The 17,251-nt window shown below is 40.3% G+C and overlaps 1 pseudogene; it reads left to right on the forward strand.

Annotated features, from left to right (window-relative positions):
- Positions 1 to 16,870, forward strand: part of LOC133825571 (exocyst complex component EXO70A1-like) — a 106,557-nt pseudogene extending 89,687 nt beyond the window's left edge.
- Positions 16,871 to 17,251: the final 381 nt, after the last annotated feature.

The raw sequence follows: 17,251 nt of genomic DNA on the forward strand, positions 1-17,251 counted from the left end.
GGAGCTACCAATCAACATTGAAGCAGCTTTTCCAAGAGTTCAATCATAGTCATCCGGAAGAACAATTAGCAACTGTAACTACAAATATTATGATGTCTCTCCAAAATAATCTGGATGGAAAATCCAAGCAGTATAAAGATCCTACATTAACTCAATTATTTCTGATGAACAACATTCATTACATAGTGAGATATGTGCAGAGGTTTGATAGATTTCATTTAACTATATGAGTATATAAATATACATATTTTGCACGGTAGGCTTCATAAACTGATAATGTATTATACAGGTCAGAAGCAAAGGATTTGTTAGGAGACGACTGGCTGCAGATACATCGTAGGATAGTGCAGTAGCATGCGAATCAATATAAGAGGGTTTCTTGGGCAAATGTTTTTCATTTTATTTTTAATGGTGCACATCAGTATCTATTGTAGAATAATACATAGTAATTAGGTATTGTTTATAGGATTAGACTAAGAAACTTAAGTTGCAAAACCATGATATGACAGCTGTTGACCAGTGTTTTGGTCAATGACACTGAGTCAATTTATACAATGGAATAAGAATTAAACGAACTGAAATTAAGTAAATGAGACAAAGAAATTTATAGTGGTTTGGCCCCAAGAGCTAGTAATAACCTACATCCACTTGCACATGTATTTATTAATGAAGTCTAAGGCTCAAGATCAAGAAGAAACAAGGTTCAACTGAGTTTCTAAAGCTGAGATAAGAATACAATTCGAAGGGTTTTGTATGTAAAGTGCATACAAAAGAAATCTCTAGCATTTTCTCTGGTAATTTTCACTTAGGGTTAATTATTGAATGAACTCCTTATTTATAGAGAGTCTTAGTGGACTATGGGCCCTTACAAATGAATCTAGGCCATGCACGTGTAGGTGTGGAATCAGTACATCCAGTTACAAATTCAAATAACACGAGAGTTATACAATTTAAATATCATATACATATATATCTTGGGATATTCGTTGGTATCTCGTGAAATTTGGATCTTCGGGTAAAAGTGTCTTGCTCATCTAGCAATTTACTTGAACTTTGTTGAACATGCTTCTATATTCTGATGTAGTCCTCTCGAGCAGCTACTCCTTCCGACCAATCTTCTGAATTTAATGCAATGTAATGCCACATGTCTCTTTCTTAGATGCCATGTCATCAAGTCCAAAATTGGGTTAAAGATTTTCCCCCCAAGTTTATCCTAGGGCAACCAACACTGAATAAACTTCCAATCTTTGACCAAGTATGCATCTGTTCACCTTCTTAATATTATTTTGCAGCTCATAGCTTTGCTTTTATAGGCAATGATCATGCCTCCTCGAATACACAATTGGCATCTTTTGGGCTTCCTATCCATCTGACACACTTTCCTACTATGCCATCATTGCACCATTTCAGTGGAATACGAGGCACCTTTTCACCAACCCACGCGCATGACTTCACATCACCCCAAAAACTCATGAAGAATTTTCCAAGATGACGTCATCTGCTCGCACCTCAACCGTTGCCTATTAATAGATATTCCCATAACCGTTAATTTTTTCAATTTCAAACTTTCTAAGCTTTCTTTTTCTCTGAAATCTTCTCATACTCGTGACTTTGCTCTTCATTTCCTCTTCCAAAAATCTATTTTTTCTTAAAGTTTTCCAACCAAATCCTTATCATAGTAAGTTTCTAACTTCATTTTATGTGTTTTCATGACTTCTTGCTACATGTCGCATAGTTTCCATGCATTTTTGAAGATTTCATATTTGTGTGTTCTTAATGTTCTTGATTTTTACATAAGAATTTGGTTGTGTTTTTTGCAAAAATCGTTGATTTTATGGGAAAATGTCTCTTTGGGGAGTAGTAGAATAATTTTAGGCTTCCAGATACTCTTGATCTTGTTTCTCAATTTTCTTCCAAGTCTCCTGCTCGTTTACTCCTTTTATGTGCTTAGTCTCATCTTGCTTTCTTTCTGTAGGGTGTTATAACGCTCACCAACATCCGCGCTGATGCAGTAAAACTTGAGGAGGCAATTAGGTAATCGTGGGACTCGCAAAACACTTCAGGGACCGCCATACTCTCCAGTTCCAAGCTGCTTGGGACCTTCAGAAGGATCTCGATAACAAGAATACTGAGATCGATAATAAGGGAAAAGTGATCAAGTTGCTCGAGGAGTAGAGGACAAAGCTCAAGCGCCAGCTGGAGGAGCTTAAGGAGAAGAGGGGTAGCCTTGATGCTCATGTCAAAAAGCTTATGGAGAAGAAGCTCAATTCGGTGGAGGAGATGAGGCAGCTCAAACAGAAGAGTTCGGAGGTGAAGAAACTTCTGGAGGAAGAGTTCCAACGCAAAAAGGAGTTGTGGATACCAAAAATCCACCAAGAAAAAAAAGAAAGTTTCTAGTCCCTTATTGAAGTGAGCGGCTAAGGGGCACTGAAGGTGCTAAGCACACTATAGAGTCAGAAGGTCATCACGTGCCACCAAGAGGCCACATATGTGCAAGGCCCTAAGCCTCACAAAGTCTCTTCATGCCAAATGAGGGACAAGAATTCCACACTGGGAAAAAGTCCCAAGCAATCAAGTCCGAACTCCCATAAGGCCCACACGCATTGCAAGACCATCACACAGGACATTAAGCGCCTCGCACCAGGGTCTCATAGAGGTCATCTCGGCCACACCCAGCACCTCGCGCCTGGGCCTCGTGAAGGTGCCTCGGCCACACCCAGCGCCTCATGCCTGGGCCTTGTGAAGGTGCCTCAGCCATGCCCAGCGCTTCACGCTTCGGCCTCGTGGAGGAGTCTTGGCCACGCCCAACCGAAGTCAATGCTTCACATAGCGAGGCCCACCTTGCCTTGCATAGTAAGGCTCACCTCACCTAAGTGCCCAAGCACCTATAGCCTCGCATAGCGAGGCCATGTGTCTCGCGCCAAGTGAGGTGCACCTAGCCTCGTCGCGAGGGTCTCGCGCCAAGGGCGTCTCAGGAACCAAGGGTGCCTCACGCTTGGAAGGAGCCTCACGTCAGGAGCAGTCTCGCACCTTGCAGGCCTCGCGAGGGACAGCCTTGCATCAGGAGCCTCACCTCGCACCAAGGGTATCGCGAGGCCATCTCATGCGCCCCATCTCGCAAGGGACAGCCTTGCATCAGGAGCCTCGCCTCGCACCAAGGGTGTCACGAGGCCATCTCATGCGCCCCATCTCGCGAGGCACAGCAGCGCAGGTTATGTCCCACTTCGCGCCAAGGGTGTCATGAGGCCATCACGCACGCCCTATCTCGCGAGGCACAGTTGTGCATGTTGCGTCCAACTTTGCATCAAGGGTGTCGTGAGGCCATCACGCATGCCCCATCTCGCGAGGCACAGCCACGCATGTTGCGTCCCACTTTGCACCAAGGGTGTCGCGAGTCCATCACGCACGCCCCATCTCGCAAGGCACAGCCGCGTATGTTGCGTCCCACTTTGCGCCAAGGGTGTCGCGAGGCCATCACGCACGCCTCATCTCGCTAGGTACAACCTCACATGTTTTATCCCACTTCACATGAGGACCTTGCCTCCCAGGCATATTGGAACCATATTCTCCATGATAACGTGTAGGGATTCCAATACTTGAAGAATAAGGTACCTTGTGAGGGCAAAAGCACATGTATGGCCCGAGGAGCTCATATAGGTACGGAATACACCTGCAGAATTAAAGTATGGACACGATGTCATCGCCAAGCAAGTAGTGGCAGTACAAGAATGGTTCATAGCAAGCACTCCCTCAGCACTCTTATGAGGTCTGTACCTGACAAGTAGTGGAGGCACAATATGGTACCAAAGTGGAAGCACTGACATGTACTAGAGTAGACCACCACTCTTCTGACACCACTACCACCTGTGCCATGACCCTGACAGTGTATTCCTGTAATATTTTTTCCAAAGGGACCACCATGTATAAGGGGCCATTAGATCCCAGCTATAAATAGAGCTTTGCCCCTCAGAATGAAGGGTTGGAAAATTCATGGTAGGCTGAAGCTATTAAGAAATATACAGTTTTTACTCCATTGTTGATCTGTGTTTATCCTTCCATAAGTCCATTCTAAGTTCTTATCTAAACATCACCTTACTTACATTTTGAGTTTTCCGATCTAATTTCGTTGACGAGATTTCACCGTCAACAGATTGTCGCCGTCTGTGGGAAGAACAAGCATCAAGCCAACATTCTTTCATCACTTCCAACAATGAAAGATGCTAAGACATTCAAAATGCCTACGATAAATACAAGATGATGAGGTTCGCCGGGACAGAGTAGAGCGGAGGGCTTCCAAGAAAGACCCCTCACCACCTAAGCATGGAGGTAGACCGGAGGAACCTCTTCCCCCAAGGGAGGAGAAGGAAGCATCGTCCCCGGCTATCAGGCCCGACGGAGGTCATTCAGAGCCGCCAGTGCACCCGCTTCACTGGCCCCCGGTGGCACCACGCTCAGGCCACCAAGACCCAGGTCCATTGATGCACGAGCTAGGCAAGGGTCCCAGGGTATGCTCGGTAAGCTCCAGCGGAAGGACTCGCTTCTACAAGGATGAGATTCATGAGTTACATAAAAAGACTCGAAGGCTGGAAACCACAATAGAGAACATGCAAGAGGTCTTAAACAACCTACTGCAAGGAATGTCAAGCATACCCCTTCCTGCGTGTAAAGAGAAGGAGCATGAAAAAGGGGAAAACACTGTCCCCATAGACGATGGGGGAACCCGACTTTCCACCAGGAAAACTCCCCCGACAAGGTCCCATGGGGAACCTAGGCCGATGAAATGCCCCTAGGAGCAAAGGCGGAAGGAAGAAGATGGTCGTAAGAACGAAGCAGAAGTCACCTCAAAAGAAGCCAAATAACTAGTCTTGCTCGAGCTAACATAGCTGCTTGAATATTGTATCATATATCAGTATAATTATAATTTTGCTTAAGAATCACACATGTTAAGTAATAATTGTTTAATAACAAAATTGGTAATTAATGAGTGTGTTGATCACGCTCCCTTGCTTGTACCTTGTAATAAAATAGAAAAAACATGTCTATTGAATTTAAAAATTCTTCGAGCAGTGCAAGTTTTTGAAGAAAAAACATAAAGAATTTAATTGAAATTAAGGGTCATTTATTAAAGAAAAACGTGCCTAAATGACAAAACATTGTTTAATCAATTTTTTGGTTTGCAAAAGTAATGGGAAATACGTGCCTCACAACCAAAAAAATGAACAAAGAAAATAAAAGATGGGAAAATTGTGCCATACAAATAAACCTAGAACAGTTCTGGTCGATATAGTGGACAAACGTGTCTTCGACTAGCAGTTTATTGATAATATCAAGTGTTCCCCATTCCAGTATCTTGTAATTAGTTCACCATTCAGTCGAGCAAATTTGTATGTTCCTGGTTGCAATATTTCTACGATCTAATACAGTCCTTCCCAATTGGGTCCCAAAACTCTTGCTGTAGGATCTTTAGTATTTTGGAACACTTGTCGCAATACTAGATCTCATGGGGCAAACTTTCTATTCTTGACTGAAGCATTGGAGTATTTGGCTACTTTTTGTTGGTAAGTTGCCACTTGTAACTGTGAATTTTCTCTTTGTTCCTCGATGATGTCGAGGTTTTCAGCCAATAATTGGTGGTTTTGATCCTTATCATACCTAGTCCTTTGATGCGATGGGTGGGGGGGGTTAACTCAACTGTTATCATTGCTTCATATCCATAAGCTAGGGAAAATGGAGTATGTCCTGTTGAGGTTCGATTAGTAGTTTGATATGACCATAATACTTATGGAAAAATATCCAACCAATTGCCTTTGACTTGTTCGAGACGCTTTTTCATTTCGTCCTTTAAGGATTTGTTGAAAACTTCTACTTGTTTGATTGCTTGGGGATGAGCAACTGCGGAACAGCTTTTAGTGATACAATGCCTTACACAAAAGTATGTGAATGTTTCACTGTCAAACTGAGTGCCATTATCTGAGACAATATTTTTTGGCAGTCTGTATCTGCATATGATGTTTTCAACACAAAATCGAGCACCTTCTTGGAAGTAATTGTAGCCAGTGGTTTTGCTTCAATCCACTGTGACCATTACGAATTTCACTCCACCCTTTCCTGTTGGAAGTTGGTTGATCAAATCAATGCGCTATACTGCGAAGGGTCATGGGCTCTGCATTTGTTTAAGTTCATTAGGAGTTGCTCGAGGGATTTTGGAGAATCTCTTACACTTATCACATTTTTGGACGTACTCCATGGAATCTTCATTCATCGTGGGCCAAAAATATTCTTGTCTCATTATCTTCTTGGCTAGACTCTGCTCCCTATGTGATTTCCACATCATCCTTCGTGTACTTCTATCATTAGAAACTCGGCTTCTATTTTAGTAACACATCTGAGCAAAGGCATTGAATGCCCTCTTCTATACATTACTCCATCAATAATCATGTATCTAGCAGCTTGTCTTGAAATTCTTCGGGCTTCATTTGTGTCTTGAGGCAATATTTCATGCTCCAAGAATGTGGCTATAGGAGTAATCCAGGAGGGGTTATTATCGAGTAGTAGTGTTTGCTCCATTTCGTTAATACTTGGTTGGGCCAGATGTTCAACTAGTATTATGTTTAGGGTGTCTCCACCCTTGCCACTTGCTACTTTTGCTAGGGCATCTGCATTGGAATTTTGGACACAGGGCACTTGTTTGATGTTAATTTTTTTTAATTGTGCCTAGAGATCTTTTGCCTTATTGAGGTAGGATGCCATTTTTATTCCTCGAGCCTAGTATTCTTCCAACACTTGATTTACGACCAGTTGTGAATCGCTATATATGTCTACTACCACGACTTTAACTTCTCTAGCAAGTAGTAATCCTGCTAGTAGGGCTTCGTATTCTGCCTCATTGTTTAAGGCACTGAAGTTGAACCTTAGCGCGCAGTGAATACGTTGTCCTTTAGGTGTGATAAGTATAATTCCAACTCCATAATTATTCTCATTGGAGGAGCCATCTACAAACAACCTCCATACAGGCCAATTTTCTTCATTGTCTTCAGGCTTCTTTGCATGCTTATTTTCTTCTGGTATTCTAGTGCATTCAGCAATAAAGTCTGCTAAAGCTTGCCCTTTGATAGCAGTCCTTCGCTGGTAGGTGACTTCATACTACCCGAGCTCGACAACCCACTAAGGTCAACTAGATGCCTCTGGTTTTTGCAGAACATGCCTGAGAGGTTGATAGGTTAAAACTATGATAGGATGAGCCTGGAAATAAGGCCTTAATTCCCTTGCTGCGAGTAACAAACAATAGGCCAGTTTTTCAATGGTACCATGATTCTACCCCAACCAGTCTTTTGCCTATGTAATACACTGGATGTTGGATTCTATCTGTTTCTTGGATAAGGTCTGCACTAAATACGTATTGAGTACCTACTTTATACAAGTATAGAGTTTCCCCATCGATTGGCTTCGATAAGACTGGAGGTTGAGCTAAGTGTTCCTTAAGTTCTTGGAAATATTTTTCACATTCTTCCGTCCATTCAAACTTGTTATTTCCCCTTAGCAGGTTAAAAAATGGTACGCACTTGTCAGTGGATTTTGAGACAAATCTATTGAGTGCGGTGGAATCCATCCCGTCAGACTTTGTACTTCCTTTTTCCTAGTTGGGGATTTCATGTCGATCAAAGCTATGATTTTCTCTGGGTTAGCTTCTCTGCCTCTTGCATTGACAATGAAACCAAGAAACTTGCCCGAGATTACCTCAAACGAGCACTTTAAGGGGTTAAGCTTCATATCGTAATGCTTAAGGATGGCAAAGAATTCTTTGGTTCCTTCACGTGCCCCCCCCCCCCCAACCTTTTTTGACTTTACCAGCATGTCATCAACATAGACCTCCTTGTTTTTGCCTATTTGGTCTATGGACATCATGTTTACTAGTCGTTGGTATGTCGCACCAGCATTTTTTAGACCAAAAGGCATTACTTTGTAACAATGCAAAATTACGTCAGTTCTAAAACTGGTATGTCCTCATCAGAAGGGTGCATACTAATCTAATTATACCTCGAGTAAGTGTCCATAAATGTGAGGACTTCATGTCCTTCAGTGGCATTGACTAGTTGGTCGATTCTTTGTAGGGGAAAGCAATCCTTTGGGCATGCCTTATTTAGATCAGTGAAATCTACACAAATCCTCCATTTTCCATTAGGTTTTGGTACTAGGATAGGATTTGAAACCCACTCGGGGTAGAAAGATTCTCTTATAAACCCATTCTCTTTTTAGCCTTTCGTCTTCTTCTTTTATGGCCTTTGACCATTCTTTATTGAGCAACCTTCTTTTCTATTGTACAGGCTTGAAGTTGTCTTTGTCGATATTTAATGCATGGCTTATAACAATGGGGTTGATGCCTACCATGTCCTTGTGCGACAAAGCGAACACGTCATGATCGTCCCTTAGGATGTTTATAAGTTCAGACTTGACTTCCTTTGCTTAAAAAATTCCAATCTTGACAGTCTTTGTTGGCTCGTTCTGGTCAAGTGGGATTTCCTCCAAGTCTTCAATAGGTCCCAATCCATTATCAATGTCCCCAAAGCGAGGATCAATATCTTCTCCTTCTCTTTGGAAAACTCCCTATTTTGAGCTGCTCGCCTCTGAGGAGGAGTTTCCTTGTTGTTCGGTGGTGCTTTTTTTCATTCCTGTTGTTGACTTACTCATCGCTGGTCCAACAAATATCATGTTGGTCATGGCCAAGCCTTTCTTAGCAGTTGTAGTGGAGGAATTATAGCATTCCCAAGCCTCTCTCTGGTTTCCTTTTGCACATTTGATTCCAGCGTTGGTAGGAAACTTCATCATTAGGTGAAACACAAATGTTATGGTGTGCAAATCGATATCAGTCTTACTAAGAGGGCATTAAAAGCTGAGGGAATATCGGCCATGACAAACGTAGCCATAATTGTGTTGTTCGCAGGTGCAGATCCCACTGTTATTGCTAACCTAATTACTCATGCTGAAGTCATCCCTTCTCTAGTAAAACCATACAAAGTTTGCGTGCATGGTTCTAGGTCCCGAGCAGATTACTTCAAGGGTTTTTTCTTTAAAGGATGTTTACTGAGGAACCATGATCTATCATCATCCATGCTACGATCATGTTAGCAACATGGGACTTGATTACAAAACGATCATTATCTGGGAATCTAACGTGTGTGGCATCATCCAGAGTGAATGTTATTGGCTTACATTCATAGTGAGGGGTTTTGGGAGTATGCTCCTCGACTGACAGTACTTCATCTTCTGGTTTGTGGCAAAGTGTCCAGGCATAGCGTTCAAAAGATTTTCTACTTTCGCCTACCAAGTGCGGTCCACCGCATATCATGTCTAGTCGACCAACTACCCTTTCGCCTGCCAGGTGCAGTCCTCTGCATATCATGTCTAGTTGACCAGCTACTGGAGCTGGCTGCAATGGTTGAGCTGGTGCATCCATATTAGGCGCAAAAACTTGGTTTTGATCAACATGACGTCGAATATATCTTCGCATGGCCTGATGGTTCTGTCGGATGAGAAATTCAATTTCGTTGCTAGTTACATTTGTTGGTGTCATGTCCTTAGTCGTTATGGAAATGAAAAAACTTGTTTGTGTCTCTCTTGCTTATATCTTTCCTTATGGGATTAGGCTTCCTATAAGGTACCTCAGCTTGCATAGCTTGAAATACTTCTGCTCGTTAGTGTAGAGTAGGTGGTAAAACGAGGAATATTCTCAAATGGTTTATCATAGGTTTTGGCCCTTTTGTTGTTTTTATTGCCACTGTTCGAGCTATTGTTTCATTTTCCACCCCCCTTGGTTATTTTTATTTCCATTACCATTACCATTGGTTGTATGGTTCTGGTTCTGGTTCTGGTTTGGGGTTCCATTATTCTTGGCTGAGACAACAGAACTGGTACCTGCCTGATTGGCTTGATCAACTCATCTAATGGCCTCCTTTAGTTTAATAAACTTTTCTACTCGATCTAATAAGTCCCTTGTTTAGTAGACAGTTTTTCTCTTTAGGTCAGTCCATAGAGGATGTTATGCCATGGATAGCCAAGACCATTATACTGTGTATTTTAAATAGTGCTAGACTTGCTAATCAAGTCGTTTGGATATAAACGTGTAACTAAGGACAATTATTGGATTAGGGTTTAAATATTTTGATCGTAAAAATAGTTGTTTTCATTAAAAAGTTTGAGTCTGTACATGGGATCCCAAAAATAAGTGTCTACAAGGCATTTACAATTTCAAAATCAATTATAACATAGGCCGACCTAAGCGGCAAAATTAAGTTTTGGCTCTAGTCCCTGTTGATCCCTTGAACGTGACGGTCGAGTAGCTACATATGTACACGCCGCCTCTAAAGCTCTCCAACTCATGGTTGGTCTAGCTTTCCCTTTACCTTACCTACACCACATAGCACTTGCAAGCCAAAGCTCAACAAGAAAACTTAAATTAACAAATTCAATAAGCAACAAAATATAAGTAATAAGCTTAGCAGTGATAATCTGCTCAAACGAACACATAATCTAATTTTAGCAATCAATATAGTTAGACAAGTGCAATCGACACTTCTGAATATTTAGATGAAGTTCAGGCCCGGCTCTCTTAGGCCGGGTTCTCATGTCTTATTGCCGACCCCGACTCTCGTAGGCCGAGCTGCGTTCCACACGCTTACTGTCGCCCCGACTCCCTTAGGTCGAGCTTTCAGATTAAACATAATTAAACATACAGATTGCATAACACATAATCAAATGCAACATATACATAACTAAACCCAAAGATTGAGTCTATAACTCCCAGCAACACAAGCTAGGCATCATTTTTACTCCACAAACCAACCAAAATTCTTACCCCAACTTAACAACCAAAGCTAGCATTAAAAACTTAGTCAAAATCTAAACTAAATCAGAAAATTCATAGTAAAATCAGGTCATAAACCTTACCTCACTAGTGAATCCGACTCCTGAACCAAACCTCAATCCACTCCAACCTCCAATCTTCAATTTTCAAAGCTAAACTCTTCCAACAAGATCAAGCCTCAACCAAGCTTCAAGGGAGGGGGAGAGAAACGTGAGAGAGAGAGAGTGTGTGGAGCTATTGGGTGCTGATTTCTTTTGTTTTCTAGTTATTTCTCAAGGCTACCTAAGTCTATCTCTTGACACTAAAAGACTAAAGTTCTCCTAAATCAAAGCCTTACTATTTAATGCCCCCAAGGGCGATACTGTCATTTGCCACATTTCCCACTAATCCTCAAGTAGCTCTATAAATTCCCAATTAATCCCGACATACTAAACTAATCACCAAACAACTACCCATTACTCGATAAATCCCGTCTACGCACTAAGTTTCCAAAAATAACCCTAGGCTCACCCCGAGCCAGGTATTTGACCTCGTTGTGACTTTTCCTCTAATCCACTTAATAGGATCGCCTTGAGCCAAATACTACAAATATATCCACATAATAATGTGGTCTCAATCACCTAACACATATAATCACATCTATACCCTCAACGAGTCAAAATTACAAATATGCCTATATTTACAAGAACGGTCCCATAAGCATATTTAATACACATAAGCATGCATATATATATATAAACATTCATATTACAATATAATTTACATATGCCACATAATCACACATATCTTCAATTAATTCCATATATAAATCCAATTATGTACTCCCGGCACACTAATCAAGGCATTAAGCCTTATGAGCAAGTTTCAAACGTTACAGAGGACCCTTTACTTGGTACCTAGCCATGATGTCCATCAGCTTTCCATCATCGCTAATTGTCTTCGATCAGACAACCTCTTGCATGAACCTCTGCACGTAGTCCTTCAGAGGCTCATTTGGTCCTTGCTTAATGTCAACAAGGTCGTTAAGTTCAGCAGGCGGGATACGAGCCACAAAGAATTGTGAGTAAAAGAGCCTCTCAAATGTATCCCAGGATGTAATGGTTCCTGGCTCCAGTTTGAAGAACCATTGTTGACCATAATCTGCTAGAGTAGCTAGAAAGATCCTACAATGGACGTCGTCTCTAACCCCTTGGAGGTTCATTTGTATCTCGAAAATGTTAACATGTTAGATGGGATCTTCGCTTCCAGTATACATCTTCCAAGTTGGCATCTTGAACTTGGAAGGTACTATTAGAGCATTGATCTGATCGGAGAAATGAGACCCTTTCCTTCTTTCCAAGTTAATGTCAGTGAGCTTCGGGGTTGTTAGCTCTCGTACCATTTGGGTAATAGTATCCAATTGCACTTAGATTGTAGGAGAAACTAGTGGCACAACAGCTGGTGCTGTAACTAAGATTACAGCAGCCCCCACTTGTGGTGCATGTGGGAATATTGGTGTGATGGGTCCAACAATATTTGACATGTTGCCTTCCCTCAGCTGATCAAGGACATCGTGGAGGTCAGGCTCCTATTTCCCAGCCTTTTAAAGACACTCCCCCTTCTTGGTCGCCCCCTAGAATTTTGACTGTCTACTCGAGGAGGACTATGAGGTGGTCTTGCGGGACAGTTTGCTGCCTCTTGCTTTCTTGGTGGGATAAACGGTCCTTCAGGCTACACATTTTCCCTAGGTGAAATATCTTGGGGCCCAAGTGGCCTTGGCGGAACAAATTTTCCTCTTGGATTTTCATCATGTCGATGGTCATTACACTATTGATGGTCACAGGGTTGGTAGTGCCGACTATCCCCTTCATCATCATCATAACCATATCTATAAGATGTTTGATAACTACTGTTGGCCTCATGGTTATTTCTCCTTCTGCTTCTTCTATGATGATGACCACAATTGTGTCCAGCATAGTGAGGTGGATGGCCTCGATTCTGGCTAGCGGGTCTCTCATTCCTTAATTGTTGGAATTGAGGACCAGCTCCAAGATTTGGGGGCCGCCCTCCTCTCGAGGTTGCTCACCTCAAGTGCTCATTAGCAGGCCTTCCAGTTCAAGACAATTTTCTGGCACAACCTTGTTCTCTATTAGGAAGCGCCTGTTCATCTTGGTGGAGCAGTCGCTGCACTCTTGGCTGAGCTCCCTTATGGGAGTGATGACTCCTAGCAGGTCCAAGAGGGACCACTTGATCACGAGATCGAGCTGATTGGACTGGGCTGGTCCCCGATCAGTTGGTTGAGGAGCGTCAGGTTGACCTTGACCACTGTTCTCAAGTTGAGGGTTTGCTGGTTGAGGCCTTGCTGCTTTGTTTTGTGACAACGCAACCTGAAATAGCCTTGTCACCTTAGAATCATGGCGATCGGCTTCTTCTTGGCGAGCTTCAAGGGCTCGTTGTCTCTGATCCATCCAAGTTTGGAAATCCTATATTTGTTTATTCAGGGCTTTAGCTACAACTTCTTAAACTGCTGCCTGACTTACATGCATGGAGACAAATTGCTCCTACATTTGTCCCACGTCTTCTTTCAGCTGTTCGAGGTCAGGGTTCATATCTTCTCCTTGTAGGAAATTTCATATTACAGGATATTTGTTTATTTTCATGTAATTTACATATTATCAAACAAATATGTAAATTCGTAGAACATGATCCTATGAAATTGATACAAAATAGAGTAAAGTAAAGAAACTTACATTACGCAACGTTACTGGAACTCCTCCCTTCAATCTCTCTAACCCTTGATTCCTTTCTATAGCAGAGTATTACAAATAGATTGAACTAGATTAGCAACATAGTCTTCCTCACCAAGCGTTTGATCAACCTAGAACTAGTGTGGGCTGGTTCTCAACACATGAGATAGAGATCTAGAAGAGAAGAAGAAGAAGAAGAAGAGAGTGAGTAGCCAAGAAAGGATTAGACTGTCTAGGTTTTCACTTACCCGGTGAATCAACTGAGACTAACTTATGAAAACCCTAGATATCATATTCCTTATATAGGCAACTTAATGGGCTTTATTTAAATTTAATTTAACTAAAAAAAAAAAATCAAAGCCTTTAGCTCCCACAAATGGACATGGCCCAATCACTTTGTTTTGAATTTAAATCCCAATTAAACCTAAATTTAATACCTTTTTATTTATTTATCTTTTAATTAATTAATTAATCAATTAAATCCTTATCCAAATTAACCAATTATAATTTGAACTTTGATTTAATATTATTTATTTATATTGACACCAATTTATGAATATTAATAAATTTTCCCAAAGATTCTATTTTATTCTCTAAATCTCATATCTCTGTAAAATTTTCCAAAATCGATAGTCAACTTTAAAAATCCTAATTGATAATTAAATTAATTAATTGAGACATTCTAGATGATTTACTCAAAGGTGATGTGGGGACCATGAATCGATGAAATCAAGCTCCAATAAGTTACCATGAATTTATTTATGAATAATTTCACTACCTTATTAATTCCTCGTTACTCCACTATGGACTCGGAATTAAACTCTTGCATTCATAGAGCATATTTTCCAAACCACAAATATGTTATTCATTGTTATAACCATTACATTCAGTCAATCCTCTATCAATGACTTACTAACAAGCTAGGTGTAAATTACCGTTTTACCCATCATCTGTATATTATTCTTAACTCCCACTAAGTTCCTTATAAATCATATTTTTGTGAACTTAATCACAGCTTCACAGAAATGAGATCTCAATCATTTAACTTTTTGAACAAAGCAATTAAGGAAATCATATTTTCACTTCTCATATATAAGTTATAGATTTTATATCTATGAATAATACTCATACTCAATTACACTACTAAATCTCCAAGATGTGAGTATGGGATAGATCTTCGGGTAAGCTGGTAATGAACAAGCCAAAAGATTTTAATAATATAATTGGTAGAATATTATCACTCAGAATTATGATCGACTTGACCTATGGTCAACGTTGTGACATTGTCTAGACTCAATAACAATGATACTTATTTATTTATCAATAATCAATATTTAATATTGGTCCTAGTCTGATGTAACCAAATACATTTAATCTTATCTACTTGGTCAATGTCTTGGACAAGACATCACACCATGAATGTGTAAGTAGATCATATCATAGATTGCCTAATCAGTGAAAATCAAATGCACTAATTTAATCTTAGGACTCGTTCTTTTGAACATATAACTATAATTATCATCCACTGTGACCTAGTCACTATAATTGTAACCATCCATATGTTCGGGAATTTATGAATGTATGTATTAATTGAATAAACATGTAATAAAAGAAGCGAAAAATGCGATTGAATAAACAAAATGATTTCTACTTTATTGATAATAAAAACGTGTTACATAAGAAATGTGGTTTTATTAAGAGCATAAAACCCAACACTCCTAAGTCCACATGGGGCTCATCATGCCCAAATGTGGTTGCCAAAGGTGGATTTCCGTGAGGAGGAGGAATCTGATGACCAGGATGTAAAGGTGGTATCTGGCTGCTCGAGGGGCAATCAATCTGTCCAGTAACAGTGTTTCCTTCTGGTTCTTGGCTTTGGCTTCTAGTAGTGATAACCATTGTTTCAAATGGATTTGGTAAGGTGGGATCTAGAGTTCAGCTCTCAATGAAAGCACCAAAATGTTGACTAACATTTTGGTCAACGACACTGAGTCAATTTATATGAAGAAATAAGAATTAAACAAACTGAAATCAAGTACACGACACAAATTTTTTTATGGTGGTTCAGCCCCAAGAGTTGGTAATAACCTACATCCACATCCACATCCACTTGCACTTGTATTTATTGATGAAGTCTCAAGCTCAAGATCAAGAAGAAACAAGGTTCAACTGATTTTCTTAAGCTAAGATAAGAATACAATTCGATGGGTTTTGTATGTAAAGTGTGTACAAAATAAATCTCTAGCATTTTATCCTGTAATTTTTACTTAGGGTTAATGAATGAATGAACTCCCTATTTATAGATAGTCTTAGTGGACTATGGGCCCTTACAAACGAATTTAGCTTCTACACGTGTAGGTATGGGATCAGTACATTCAGTTAGAAATTCAAATAATACGAGAATAATTCAATTTAAATACCAATTACATAAATATCTTGGGATATTCGTTGGTATCTCATGAAATCCAGATCTTCGGGTAAAAGTGTCCTACTCATCGAGCAGGTTACTTGAACTTTGCTAAATATGCTTCTTTATTCTGATGTATTCCTCTCAAGCAGCTACTCCTTCTGACCAGCCTTCTGAATTTAATGTTGTGTAATGCCACATGTCTCTTTCTTAGATGCCACATCATCAAGTCCAAAATTGGGTTAAACAAACCTTCTTTACAAATGTAGGAACCCATGAAATGCATTGTTTCTTTGTATATAGTATGAGGTAAAAACATTGAAAATTAGTATTACATGACATGTGTTTCTAGTGGAAAGGAGAATATCTCTAATTCCAAAATTGCTTCCAATTTTAATTAGCAATTCTACAATGCCTCACCATTCAGGGCCTTAATTCCTCGGGCGGCATGATTGAAAGTGGCAATGGCAATGGTAACTCAAGTGGACTTTCAAGGGTGATGGTGAAGGATACATTCAAGACCTTCAACGGCCATTTTGAGGGGCTTCATCAAAGGCGACCACAGTGGACGATTCCGGATAGTGAGTTACGAGAGTCTATGAGGTTTGTTGTCACTGAAGTCCTCTTGCCTGCATACATATCTTTTGCCAAACATTTCAGCCATGTTTTTTTTTTTCTTTGATTCTTTCAAAAAACACTTGCCTATTCCATTTACTCTTTTTCTTATCTTATTAGCTGCACTCTTATTTTTATGGAAGGCCTATGGTTGGAAATGGGAAAAATCCCCAAAAGTACATTGGATACACACTAGAGGATCTTGAGTGAAAGTTGAACGAGTTCTTTGAAGGCAAGACTTGGAATGAGCAAAAGCGATAATTTATTTTTCTGCCAATGCCCACTATATCCATTTACATACGAGTATGAGATAAAATTGAAAGTCATTTCAGGTCCACAAATGTTTTCCTTTTAAATCACTTTGTAAGAGTTTAGTCCATTTGGAGGAGTTTGCTTGGAAGTGTGATACGTGTAAGTAAATTAATAGAAGATCAATAGTTTTGCCTTCATCTTTGAGGAAGTTAATTAAAAGATAAATGGACTATAGGAATGGAAGCATATCTATACAAGGAGTTGCTCAATCTTCATTATGTTTTCCTTCTCTTTTACGTTTTTTATTCCTCTCTACCTGCATTAAATTTAATTATCCATAACCTAAAATTCCTTATCTTTATCATGGCCAAGGCCATTTGTATCTAATTG

This window comes from Humulus lupulus, chromosome 3, assembly GCF_963169125.1.
Source record: "Humulus lupulus chromosome 3, drHumLupu1.1, whole genome shotgun sequence".
Lineage (NCBI taxonomy): Eukaryota > Viridiplantae > Streptophyta > Magnoliopsida > Rosales > Cannabaceae > Humulus > Humulus lupulus.